Genomic DNA, 14,303 nt, shown 5'->3' with positions numbered 1-14,303 from the left:
CACTTGCTCTGTCTAGTCCAGCGTCTCAGCTGATTGGGCAATATGGATGTGCTCTCTTGGTATTTCTGATGGGCAACTTGGATGTTGAAGTTGTCCCTTGCTACATACCAAGTTGAGTATTATAAGTATTCTGTCTTCCTTTTAAAAAATCACATGGGAAAGGCTTTATGTAGTCCGAAGCTACAAAAAAGGAATGGAAGCTGTTGAGCTTTCATTGTATCATTTACCAAATCCATCCAACTCTAAGATATTCAACATCTGAAATATGGAGAGATGCCACCATCCTTACGCCTGCACTCTAATTAAGCTGTTTACATGTTAATTGGAGCTGGTATTTTCATTTAGCTTTTTAAAAAATAAGTTTTTTTATTGTGAAAGTACTGTACAGAGGGGTTACAATGAGTACATTTCTTATCAAACATTGTTGCCTCCTCCTTTGTTTTTCCCCTACCATCCCTTCCCTCCCATCTCCACAACTATATCCCCTATACCGCCTCAATTGTAAAGTTCGTTTTCCTACATAGAATGGCAAATAGACACATGGAGAAATGCTCAGCTCTCTAGCCATAAGAGAAATGTAAATCAAAACCATATTGAGATTCCACCTCACCCCAGTTAGAATGGCTATAATCAAGAACTCTAATAACAACAGATGCTGGAGGGGATGTGGACAGAAGGGAACCTTACTGCATTGTTGGTGGGAGTGTAAACTTGTTAAACCACTTTGGAAAGTAGTATGGAGGTTCCTCAAAAGACTCCACATAAAGCTCCCCTATGACCCAGAAATCCCACTTTTGGGCATTTACCCAAATGATCTCAAAAAAGACCATACTAAAGCTACCAGCACGACTATGTTTATTGCAGCATTATTTACCATAGCTAAGATATGGAACCAACATAGATGCCCCTCAGTAGATGAATGGATCAAGAAAATGTGTTATATATACACAATGCAATTCTATGCCTTCATCAGAAAGAATGACATCGCCCCATTTGTTAGGAAATGGAAAGACTTCGAAAAAATTATATTAAGTGAAGTAAGTCAGGCCCAAAGAAACATAGGACACAAGTGGTTTTTTCTTTCATTTAGCTTTGAAGGGTGACCAGGATCATTTTTATTATAGCTGCCTCATTCAGCTTCACAAGCATAAATCGCAGAGTATAACATATACCACTATAATTTAAGAGATCTTGATGGACTTCGGAATTGGTTTTATAAACGCTGATTTTACTTATAGTACTATTGGTCCTCTAACACTTTAAAACATGTGTTGATGTACTTTCAAGCCATGGCAGAACCCCCAAATACAATATAAAACAAAACAAATAAAAATGGGCAGGGATAATATAAACTAATATTTACACAGGTCTCAGTTTTACCTTACAAAACTTTTCCTTCAAGAGAATCATGTAAGAAAGTAGAATATTGAAAATACTATTAGTAGATATTTACTTTCTAGACAAGTTCAAGAAAGCCCTACCACAGGTTACAAATGTCTGTAATAAAATTCCAGGTCTCCTGGAAATTAAAATAAAAGGGTAAACTGAAGATTTAAATTTGCCTGGTGGTAACAGTGTCTAGGCAACGTGACTTTGGGTGTGATAGGGGTGACCAAGTTAGTCATAACAGGTACTCAGACATAAAACACAAAGCACAAAATATACTCTACTACTGGGGCTACTGCATTTTGATGTCCTTTGCCTCTTCCTTTGCCTCCTACCCCTCTTCCCTTCTTCTTCCTCCTCTTCTGCCTTCTTACCTTTCCCTTCTTTTTCTTCTTTTCCCCTTATCCTTCTGAACTCTACCCTTTCTTTCCCCTTCCTGCCCCTTCTTCTCCACCTCCTTTTCTACTTTCTTTCATGCATTCCTCCTCCTTTCTTCATGTTTTCCTTTTCTCTTATTTAAATACTTTTGCAATTAGAAAATCTACTCCCTAAACTGATCTATGAAGATTTTGATGAGCAAAAATAAACTTGCTCAGCATTAATTTTAACACTAAAACCCAATGCCAAAAAAGAGTTGTTTTGTTTTAGTAATACCACAGTGTTTTCTGACATATAAATATATCTCCAGAAAGGACATCTGAAAAACCTCAAACACATTTGTCGTCACAGTGTTCGATGAGAAAGCTGGAAAGACTTGATTATTAGAGATGAGATTTTTGTGGTTAATGAGAGCTTCTAAGACTCAGCATCTTTGACTTTTAAAGGAGAGAGCGTGAATGAAAGTTTAACATCGATGTCAGGTTAAAAAAGCACACCTGATTATAAAAAAGTAGTTACAGAGCCACACCATAAAGCTAGTAGAATAAAAAATAAGTGAATCTTACTGATAAGATTAACTGCCCATCAGCCTCATGTAATGCATAAAGTATAAAGTATGTCAGAGCTTCAGCTCTACTACAATTCTGAAGATAGAAGAGTTGCAAATGACACAAATAATTTTTCCCCCAAATCAGAACAACTGCTTAAACTGTATCCAGCTCAGCCATTAGATTTAGGGAATAAATGCCCTTTAGCCTTCATTATGGAAAAGCTTCCTAAGTATTCAACCAGGAAAACTAAAAGTGATAAACTAGAGAGGCGGAACTTGAAAACATATTCCAGAGGTGATTCCCAGTTCTTGATTCCTCAAGATGTTCACATGTAATTATCAATCAAGTTACAGGAGTTTGCAATGTATAGCTTTGGGGCCTTACCATGGCTAAGAGCTGACACAATGTTCTCTTCTACAGATAGATAAAACAGAACAAACCATAATTGCTAGTAATGTATTAGTAAATATATGACACATGCTGAAAGAGCAGAGAATGCCAGAATACCATTTTGATGGAAAGGTGATATCCCAGAGGGGAGATGTAACAAGATGGAGATTTCCTTGGGTCCATGAGCCCTACTTCTTAGCAAATATACTCAAGATTTGGAAAATGAGAATGAGAAGGTCCTGAAGGAAGGGGCTTCAGGGTGGCTTAGTGATAGACCAGGAGAAACAGCGCCTGCTGCAAATCTTAGCCACAAGCCACAGACAATAGTGACCTTGAGCTCCTTGAAAACTAAGATATCATGGAAAAATACCAAATAAAATGGATGGTTCATTAGTAGTGTACTTGATCCTCACACCCTTATGGATTGATGGCTTAGCAGAGATTATGTGAGAAACTGGAGGTAAAGCAAAAGCAAGAATCCATATGTCAAGCCCTCCTCCAGACTGCTTTGTGCAGCAGCACGCCAAGCCGAACGTTTTCAGCCCAAGCTATTTCAAAATTCAAATCTCACATCAGCTGCCAAAGATTTCACCTCTGGAAATCCAGCTGTTCAGGCTATTCTCACCCTCAGAAACGTGGAGGAATTTATATTTTTATGACTCACTCCCTAGGGACCGTGAGTGCATAAAAAGGTGAGACATTTAAGTTGTTCACTTGTGTTGAGGTATCTTATTATCCATATTCAAAGCAGTTCCTGCTGGAGTTCCTTCGCTTCAAGGATTTTCAGACTATGAAGGAGTTTATGACCTATGATGGTCATTTAAAGAAATAAAATAAGCCAGGCACTGATGGCTCATGACTGTACACCTAGTTATCCAGAAGGCTGAGCTTTTAGGATTGCAGTTCAAAGCCAGCCTGGGCAGGAAAGTCTATGAGACTTGAATCTACAATTAACCACCAAAAAGCTGGAAGTGGAGCTGTTGCTCAAGTGGTAGAGCACAAATGACTGTGCTGAAGCCCAGGAGAGGCATAAAAATCAAAATAAAGTAAACAAATAAGTAAATTGGTGAGGTTGTATCTGTTAAGTGAATGATTGCATTTCTATGATTTTGATAGGAAAAATGACAGCTGTTTCATGCCAATCAAGAATGTGTTAAACTCAACGTATTTAGGATTATTAGAAAGATGAAATTAAACATTATTATATATAAACATGATTAGATATAATAATGTTTTATAGCTACCTCCCTCATTTGCATCTGTGTTTGTCATTTTCATTGATATACTACGTATAAATAATAAACACATTATTTAAGTCCAAAATATCATTACTTTTTTACTGGGGTAAATTAACTTGTACATAATAAAGGGTTTCATCATGACTCGCTCATACTTGTATTAAATGTACTTCGATCATACATTCTATCTTTCCCTTGTTCCTTCCTCCATTCTCTTTTCCATTTGCCTCTCTTGTGGTCACGATTTCACTTTTATGACCTTGCTGTTGTGTTTTGTTTTCCCTTAGACTCCACAAATGAGAAAAGGTAATGTGACATTTGACTTTGAGGGACTGCCTTCCTTTACTTAATAAGAAGTTATTATGGGTATTACTGAGGGCATAGAGTTACACAAGAACAACACTCAGGTTTTCAGACATTGTATTACTCCAGAAAATTACCTCTTGTTCTTTACTATTATTATTGATCATCATCATCATCATCATCATCATCATTATCATCATCATCATCATTTTGTTGCATTGTGTTAGAAGGCTTAACAGGAGATAAGATGCTTAACAAGTTTTTCAATACCTAGTACAGCATCATATATAGAGAGTATAGGTAGAATTTTGCACAGCAGATCTCTCTAGAACTTTTCAGTCTTTCACAACTGAAACTTTATTGAGGAGCAATTTTCCATTTTTCCTTTTCTAAGCTACTAGTAAACACCATCCTACGTTCTGTATCTGCAACTTTGACTATTTTTAATACCTTGCATTATGTGTATATATATATATATATATATATATATATATATATAATTTAGCTCGACGTCCCAAAGTTTATACATACTGTAGCACACTGCTGATGTTTCTGCTTTTTAAAGGATGAATAATTTTATTGTATGTGTGTGTGTGTGTGTGTATATATATATATATATATATATATATATATATATAAATTTTTTCTATCAGTTCATCCATTGGTAAGCATTCAGGTGACTCCTATCTTAGCTAAAGAATAGTGTTCTCATGAAGAAGATTGTGTTAATATCTCTTTAAGATGCTGACTCCAGTTATTTTGGGTTAATACCCACAAATTGGATTTTTGAAGTATATAGCAGGAAATCATAAATATGAGAGCAGAAGTACTTGAAATAGAATAAATAAAGTCAATAGAAACCAATCAATAAAAACAAGAGCTGTTCTTCTGAAAAAATTAACTAGCCAATGAAGAAAAAGGGCGTGACAATGCAAATGAATAAAATTAAGAAAAAAAGAGGAGGCTTCACCATTATGCAACAGAAATATAAAGATCATGAGACTACTATGAGCATTGACTCAACCAATTGAATATCTGGAAAAATGGATAATTTCCAAGAAGGCAGAATATCTGGAAGACTTGTGTTTAGTAAGGAACGAGAGTAATTTAGTGAAAGTGAAATTAATCTAGCCATCTAGTGATTAGTCTAGAGAGAGGATCAAACATTTTCCAATGATGATCTCACTAGCTAATTTCACCAAATATACAAAAGTAGAATTAACATAAAATCCTTTTCAATGTATTCCAGAAAATTTGAAACTTCCAAATTGATTTTATGAGGGCATTATTAAATTGATTCAAAAGTCAGACAAAAGTGCCAGAAGAAAGGGAAACTAAAGGCCAATTTCCCTGATGATCACAGATACAAAACTCCTCAACAAAAGAATACCAAGCTAAATTCAAGACTACACTGAAATATAACCCACGAGGACATATCCCTGGGCTACAAGGATGGTGTCATACAAAATTAATGAATACTCTATGGTAATAGAATTAAGAATAAAAATCATGTGATTATTTCATTAGGATTCAGAAACAGATATAAAACGCAACACACTTTCATCTAAAAAATTCTAAAATACTTGGAAGAGAAAGAAATTATTTCAACATAATAAAGGTCATACATGAAAGACCAAGAGCTAACATGACATTTATGTTGAATATTGAAACCTTTTCAATAAGTATCAATAATAAGGCAAAATGATCAATATTGTCACCACTTATTCAATATATTTCTAGATTTGCTTTTCATATTCATTAAACTTTGAAAAAGAATCAAATGCTACCCAAACCAGAAGGTCAAGAGTTAAATTGCAGAACTCCCCCCCCACACACACACAAACACACACACAAATACATTAATAAATGACTTTAGTATATTGTGGAATACAAAATGAACATACAAAAGTCAGTTTGATTTCTACATAGTACTAAAAAGCTATAAAAAGATATTCAGAAAAGGTAATTCCATTTTTAATAATATGAAAATAAAACACACTTAGGTGAACAAACTGAAGGGTGGAGGTTACAAACATACTCATGGAAAATCTTAGAATATTGTTAGAAGAGATGGAAGAAGACATAAAATAATGAGAACACATCCTTGGCTCGGGTTTTGAAAGACTTATTGTTGAAATGTTCAGATTACCCAAAGCAATATACAGATTTAAGTAATCCATATCTAAATATCAATGGATATTATTAAAAATACTGGCTAAATTAATATTAAGAAAGAGCAATGTTCAATGGACTCATGTTTTCTGATTTCAAAATGCTATTACATACTTTCAATAATTGAAGTGTTTGGGCATACAAGCAGAATGGAACACAAATAGGACAAAATAGTCAGCTCTTTAGGGATCTCTCTAAATCGACTCATAATTAACTGATTTGAACAAGGATGTCCAGAATAAACACAGTAGGGGAAGGACAGTCCTTCTGATCATTGATGCTGGAAAAAATGGATCTCCATCTACTCAGTAGTGAGACTGGGCCCTTATTTTATATTTCCCTTGAACATTATTAAGTGGAGGATGAAATCTTTTATTGTAAGATTAAACAACTGCAAACAATGGCAATTTGTAACTTTTTATCAATTCCATCAATTAAAAAGAAGTTGTCTGAAGTGTTAAGTGAAGCCAGAATAAGAAAGACATATTTCATTTGTTTTGGCTCATATGGGGAATATAGACTTCAGAGAGAAAAGCAGAGTAATACAGAGATTGTTTTATGTCAGGGCAAATTTGCAGGAAGTAAGAAGCTCAGAGGACAATAAAAATGACTAAACTAATTTATATGCATCTACAGAAACACTGACGTTTGTATGATCAATATATGCTTTATAAAACCTTGAATGTAGGCTAAATAGAAAAATTTGGTACTCACTGTATCAAGCATGTAGATAATATAGACTAATTTATTCCAAGTTGCAAGTTATTAGAGATAACTAGGAAATTGGATAACTATAATCTGTTATAGTCTAACATTGCATAGAAAGAAGCATAAGGCAGTAATCCCAAGACCAAGAACCCAGTGAGCCCCGCAGCCTCCTCTGCTTCAGGCATGGTAGATTCACAGATGATCTTATAAAGAAAGGTCTCACATGCCGTATGATAGTCTAGGAACTCTCAGCTGGTTATTTTAAACCTAGAGTATTTTAGAGTTGTCTGCTTGAGCTGGGCACAAATCTCAATCCTTCTCTCAGTCTCCTGAGAAGATAGGGGTGAACCACCAGTGCCCAGCTGAACCATGACATTTTTTGTGACTACAAAATAAGATTTGGTTTTACTTTTCCCTCCCAAGGGCTAATTAGAATTTACTGCACACTCAATTTTATGAGACCAGTCTTTCTTCTCTCACCTTGTTCTACTCTTCTCCACCATGAGAGTCCAGAAATGAACATTCTTTATTAATTTCTCACCTTGGCTCAGGTTTCTTCTTTGTTCACCATAAATATTGCTGTGGTGTCTCCTTTTATTACCTATCATCTGTCACTGCCTGACATTGACACTCAACACACTCATTCTGTAGTTTTCCCCCTCTCCAAAAATGGCTAGAACTAGCCTATTCGTTGCTTAAACATATTTCTGAATGTATGGATGTGTGAATAAATGAATACCAAAGTAATGGTTCTAAACTTCAGGGTTTTTGTTGTTTTGTTTTGTTTTTTGTTGGTGCTGGGGTGCTTGAACTCTGGGCCTGGCAGCTGTCCCTGACCTTTTCAGCTCCAGGTAAGTGTTCTACCATTTGAACCATAGTGCCACTTCTGGTTTTCTGGTGGTTAATTGGAGATAAGAGTCTCCCTGACTTTCATGCCCCAGCTGGCCTTGAACTGGGATCCTCAGATCTCAGAGCCTCTTGAGTAGCTAGGATTACAGGCATGAGCCACTGCCAGCCAGCCTTAAACATCAGTTTTAGAAGCCATTTTGATCCTATTGAATAAGTAAAATTGCCCCCTTTCCAACATGAGTTTATTATTTCCTAAAACCACAGGATACATTTGGGATGTCTCACATGTGGCTGTAACATCTCTAAGGAATCTCTGACTGAAAGACAATTTAGAGAAGGCAGAAATTTCAACAAGTTCAATTAATCGCACAGTGCTTTCCCTCGGGATATTTCAACACCGATCCTAAGTCTTAGTCATAAAAGAGATCCCCTAAGTGACTGCCAGAGACAGCATTCGTTTGAAAATTGTCACCTCTAGACCCATGGCTTTATTGATTTCACATTGCTTTTACTTTCAAGGCATCAAAGTCAGAGAGGAAATGAATATGATACTAAATGGGTAATTGGTAGGGGATTCTTTACTCAGAAGGATTCTGAAGCAATGTTGCTTTTCAGAATAGGACAAGATTAGGCAGTAATTACTGTCCTGAGAAGAGCAGTTAGTTCTACTATTTCTACACTGCTATTTAGGACAAGATGATCCTGTAATTACTAAAAATTGACTGAGAAGAGAATAGGGGATAAGAAAATAATTTATGAATCAAAGAAGTGCTTCAACAAAGGTCACTATAAAATAGCTGAATGTTAATGAAAGTGGTATAGAACAATAGCTAGGTTACTGAAAATAGTGGAACATGAAGAAAATGTATTCAAAACAGTATGTGCTTCCCATAAAACCTTAAGTCATTATGAAATGCAATGGGACTATGAAGAAATTATGTTAAATACTCAAGTCCAGGAATATTGTGGAACAATTTAATTCAGTTTTAATTTCTTCTTCTAGCTAGGATTACAGGGGTGAGCCCCTGGCACCCGGCTCCTTTAGTTATTTTTACAAAAAGGTCTGGAAACTTTTTGTTGTTGTTGTTTTGACCAGACTTGATAGCACATACCTGTTATCTCTATACCAGAGGATTGAGGTAGGAAGTTCAAAAGTTCCATGCCAGCTTGTGCTACTAAATGAGTTTCTGTCTCAGAGGAGGAAAAGTCTTATTTCTAAAAAGTGTTTTCCTATTGATGATTTAATAAAAACTTAAGCCGGGCGCTGGTGGCTCACACCTGTAATCCTAGATACTCGGGAGGCTGAGATCTGAGGATCGCGGTTCAAAGCCAGCCCGGGCAGGAGAGACCGTCAGACTCCTATCTCCAATAAACCACCAGAAAACCGGGAGTGGCGCTGTAGCTCAAGTGGTAGAGCGCTCGCCTTGAGCTGAAGAGCTGAGGGACAGTGCCCAGTCCCAGAGTTCAAGCCCCACGGCCGACCAAAAAAAATAAAAAAATAAAAACCTAAATCATTTTCTCTCTAAATTAATAGTCTCTAAAATGCCAAATTTCACTCATTACCTTACTTATGTAAGGTAACTCCTTTGTACAGTATCTTTACAATAAAAATGTATATTAAAAAATGTCAAATTTCAGTAAGGGAATTCACCTTATTTTTTTTATTGTGAAAATACTGTACAGAGGAGTTACAATCACATGGGCAAGATAATGAGTACATTTCTTATCAAGCATCCTTTGTTTCCCCTACCCATCCCTTCCCATCCTCCCCCTTCCCCCCCTCCCCTCCAAACCCTCCTCCCTCCCCCACCAAAGTTGTAAAGTTTGTTTTCCACATAACAATTTGTACATCTCATTGTTGCAATGGGTCCACCTGTATCCCAATTTAAATGATTTTTTTTCCCTTCTTATATTGCAGTGTGATGGTGACAGAAGTCTTCATCATTAGTGGTGAAATATTCATAGTGTTCAGGTAGGTTTGAGTTAAAATTTGTGATGGTTGTAGTCCTGTTCTTATGAATTCTAGAGTTATTTTGCCGCATTATAAATATCCAATTAGGCAGTTGAGAGAAAAAAAAGAAAAAAAATAAAATCAAATAAAAATCTCAGAGGGGTAAATTTTTTAAAAAGGGACTAGGAAAAACTCTAAAGGTAATTTTAAGTCAGCATTGGAAGAAAAGAATTTTAGCACATTTCATCTGTTTACCATGGGACAAATGTCCTTCCATCATCGGGAATGCTCATTTCCCCCTCTGTTAAAAGGAGAGCCTCCAAATAATCTCCTTATGAGATCACTCTAAGTATCAAACGATAATATAAATGTGCAGGTTCTCACTTAACATGCAAAACCAAAGGACAATAACTGCTACACATATAATTCCATCTACATGAAGTTCAAGGGAAGTAAAAAAAAAAGCATAATAACTGAAATTGGAACGATTGTCTGAGGGATTGGGTTACCAGCAACAATGGAGCACAGTGGGAGAGTCACTGATGATGAAATAGTCAGATGCCAGTGGCTCACAATGTAAACTTACCTAATTGGCTGGCTGGGAATGGGGGAAATGACAGACACTCCCCCTTCTCAACCCTTAGCTCTGTGGAGTGGCAAACACTTGTGATCCCAAACTACATGCAAGGCTGCGATTGGGAAGATAGAGGTTCCAAGCAAACACCTGAGAGAATAGTGTGAGACTGTGTTTCCACAGGAGTGCTGGACATAGAGACATGTGATCCCAGGGAAGATGACAAAGCCCAAAATTAGTAGGTGGAGGTTCAGATGGGTGTCACACAAGGAAGCGAGATCTGTTTCTAAAAGTAATCAGTGAAAAACAGGACTGGGAGCCTGGATGAGCATTACTGCATCCGCCAAATGAGGTCCTAATTGGACAGCCCTAGTACTGCAAAAAATAATGATCAATTAATTCATTAAAAAATAGTCATGCAGATGGGCACTTGGGATTTATACATTTTTGGGTAATTTAAAGTTTAATAATGTAAACTGGAGACATTATAGTGCTATAGTAACAGAAATTTCTAAATATTATATGATTGATTTTCATTCATTAGTTATCAGGAATTTATCATTTATCAATTAATTCATCACTTTGCAGCTACCATATTTGCCTTTTTACCACTGGAAATAAATTGCCAAGTTTGTCCATTCTGCTTATTTTGCCGACATGGAATTCTCAAAGCCTTTCCAAAAATATCCTAAGGTAGTAGAGATAATCAGAAAATTCTCCTGTGCAGGACTGGCTCCTGAGCAATCGTACACGACTTCCCTATGCTTAAAAAAGGCCTTGTGTTTGTGTTAATGCTCTTCTGCAGCCAGGTTGAAATTCTTCTTTATATTTTTAAATAATTTTTATTGAGATTATGTGATTACATAAATTGCACAAATTTTCCAGTATTGTGGAATAGTGATACTTACTTAAAGTCACAAGCACACTTTAACCTCCACAAGGCAAATTGTCATTATCATGGTCTATCATGTTTGCGAATTCTATGAGCTTTGACAAGACAACTATCTCTTCCACATAGAGTGATATGTACATTTCTTTCCTTTTGCTTAATGTAAGCTGTTCCCTCTCTCCCTCTCATTCTCTTCCTCCCATTTCTGCACTTGAGTTGCTTAGTTCATTTTCATCAATGTCCAGTAAAGCTGATGGGCCCCTCTGTTGTATATTTTCCTCTGTTTTCCTCTGATTCTGTGCCTTCCTCCTAGCTTCCCACAGATGTGCATATACATATATATATATATATATACATACATATACATATTTATATATATATTCCATATGTGTGGTCAAGAACATGGAGTCATTTAGAAATGATACGACAAATTGAGTGGAGGTCCTTTGTTTCTTGAGTCCTGTTTACTTTGTCATATCTCCTCCTATTTTGGATTTAGCATCCACATGTCAGGGAGACCATGTGCTGTTTGTTTCTCTGCTCTTGGCTCACCTTGCTCAAAATGATTTGTTCTAGTTCCATCCATTTCCCTGCGAATGCCATTATTTTGTCCTTTCTAATGGCTGGATAATATTCCATTGTATATAGGAACCACAATTTTTGGATCCATTCATCTGTAGTAGGGCATCTGGGTTGTTTCCATATCTTGGCTATTGTGAACAGTGCAGCAATGAACATGGAGGTGCATGTGTCCTTGTATGCTGGTTCCTGTTATGCAGGGTAGATGCCTAGGAGTAGTACAGCTAGGTCTATAGGGGAGGTCTATATTTAATATTCTTACTAAGTTCCCACAAAGCAGAATTTCTGTTTTTGTATTTTTTTGTGCTGAGCCTTACATTTGCAAACCCATTCTTGCCTTTCTAAGCTTTGGCTCTACCTATACTAGCATGCTTTTTGATGAAATATATTGTTGTATGATTATTTATCAAGAAAATATTTACTCATGATTGAAGATTCTCCATTTCTATTCCCAGGACATAGCATGATTTCTAGCACATAATCAGCTGTGAAGAAATATTTGTTGACTGATTAACTAACTGACCTATTAATTAGATGAACTAATAACTGACTGAATTAATTAACATGGTACTGGAAAAACAGTGATATGCTTAACTTAGGAAAATAAAATAACCCCAAATGAAAATTTCTTTCCAAGTCTGATTTGGAAGTTCATTCAGCAACCGTTAACTGCTTACTCTATTACAGGGAAGCACTATTGGCTGAAACTCACAATGATCATTTTTTATTTTTAAGAGGTTTACTTGACCATCTCCCTCTCCATGTGCCAGGGTCAAAACAACAAAGACTGTTGGGTATATGTAGCTTCTCCTGTACCTGAAGACCATGAAGAAAGCTAAGCAGAAACAAGGAGTTTTAAGCATTCTGCCAGATGTTTTCAAGCCAGTTCTATAGTATGTATTTGGCAGGTCTTCATTCTTTCAAGGCAAATGCTCTACCACTTACGCCACACCTTCAGCCTTAGCTTTGGTTATTTTCACACTAAGTTCTTACTTTATGCCTGGGCTGTGACCTTCCTATTTTGCTTCTGAGTGTCACTAGGTCTGACAGACATGGAGCACTGTCCCAGCCATTGCACTTCCCCGTGGCTGAAATGACTTTTGGAGAGATCAGAAATTGCTCATTATTTGTGTTACCTCTGAATTATTGTCCATATTTAAATGGAGATGCCTTCAGAACAAACATCTAGAATAATGATGTTGATGATGATGATGGTGTTGATAATGATTAATAATGATAGTGATAATAAAATTGCTGTGATTGTAGCTTGATTTTTTCTTCTCCTCAGTCCAGAAATACTGGAATTTGATACTCTCCACCCATTTTTCTCTACTTACAGATCTTCAGGATTTTTATTGACTTTACATTCACAAGAGATTCAAAATCTGATCACTCACCTGACTTCCAACACTGTCACCCAATTCAAGCCACTCTCTTGTTCTGCCTGGATTGCTGAAGGGCATTCTAACTAGTTGTTCTGGTTTTCCTCTTGCCCTAGACATCTGAGAAACAGATGAAAATAAGCTCACAGGTGCTCAAAATGGAGCTATTGGACAAATGCAAGATAATGTCCTTAAAACATGACTAAAGAAACTTCCAAAGCAATACAAGAACTATTTAAAAATTTCCTAGGGAGAAAGATAGAGGGAGAAAGGAAGAGAGAGAGAAAGAGAGAGAGAGAGAGAGAGAGAGAGAGAGTACAAGAGTAAATACACTCAGGAGAGGCCATTCCAATTTGAGACTTGTCAGATGGATGGCTGGAGTTCTTACATGATGCTATCCAATAAGGGTTCTATTCTAGTCACAAAAGAAATCCAGAAGATCACGTGGCAATTTTTCAAGGAGGCCTTCCCTAACCACAGTATTTAAAGCTGTAGTCTCTGGGTCTCTGCCCTAATCAATGCTCCTTGTCCCTGCACAAGGTCATCTATCTGCATAGTATGAATTAAGCATCCCATTTCATGGCACCACCTTCTTATTTAACTTCAGTCAGCTCCTCCTGTGTTTCTTGTTTTGTTTTCCAATCGCATTTACACATCTTATGAAAGTTTGTTTACAGTTTATTCCCATACTGAGAACCATGCCTAGAATATAAATTGTGTTGATCAGTTTCTAGAGGAATTTTTTTTTCCCTCTAGGGAATACCTAGTGAAAAAAAAAATAAAGAAATGAATGAGGTCCTCAGAGGAAGGGACGGAGTTCAGGGCTGGCTCACACCTTGGAGGAGTCTGCCTGGAGGGAGAGAAAGATCAGGGCCCAGCCACTGCCAAAAGCACAATAGTAGTATCCTTGAAATCCAGGCCTTTCCTACCTCCTGCTCTGAACTTCTTTTCAC

The 14,303-nt window shown here is 36.7% G+C and overlaps 1 protein-coding gene across 1 annotated transcript in view; it reads right to left on the bottom strand.

The window, feature by feature from the left end:
• The window catches only part of Znf385d (zinc finger protein 385D), a 680,575-nt gene that overhangs the window by 415,841 nt on the left and 250,431 nt on the right, over positions 1-14,303 (bottom strand).

The sequence above is a fragment of the Dipodomys ordii genome, unplaced genomic scaffold (assembly GCF_000151885.1).
Source record: "Dipodomys ordii isolate 6190 unplaced genomic scaffold, Dord_2.0 Scaffold12, whole genome shotgun sequence".
Lineage (NCBI taxonomy): Eukaryota > Metazoa > Chordata > Mammalia > Rodentia > Heteromyidae > Dipodomys > Dipodomys ordii.
The sequence above is the reverse complement of the archived record's forward strand: the minus strand, read 5'-3'. Positions and strand labels throughout refer to the sequence as shown.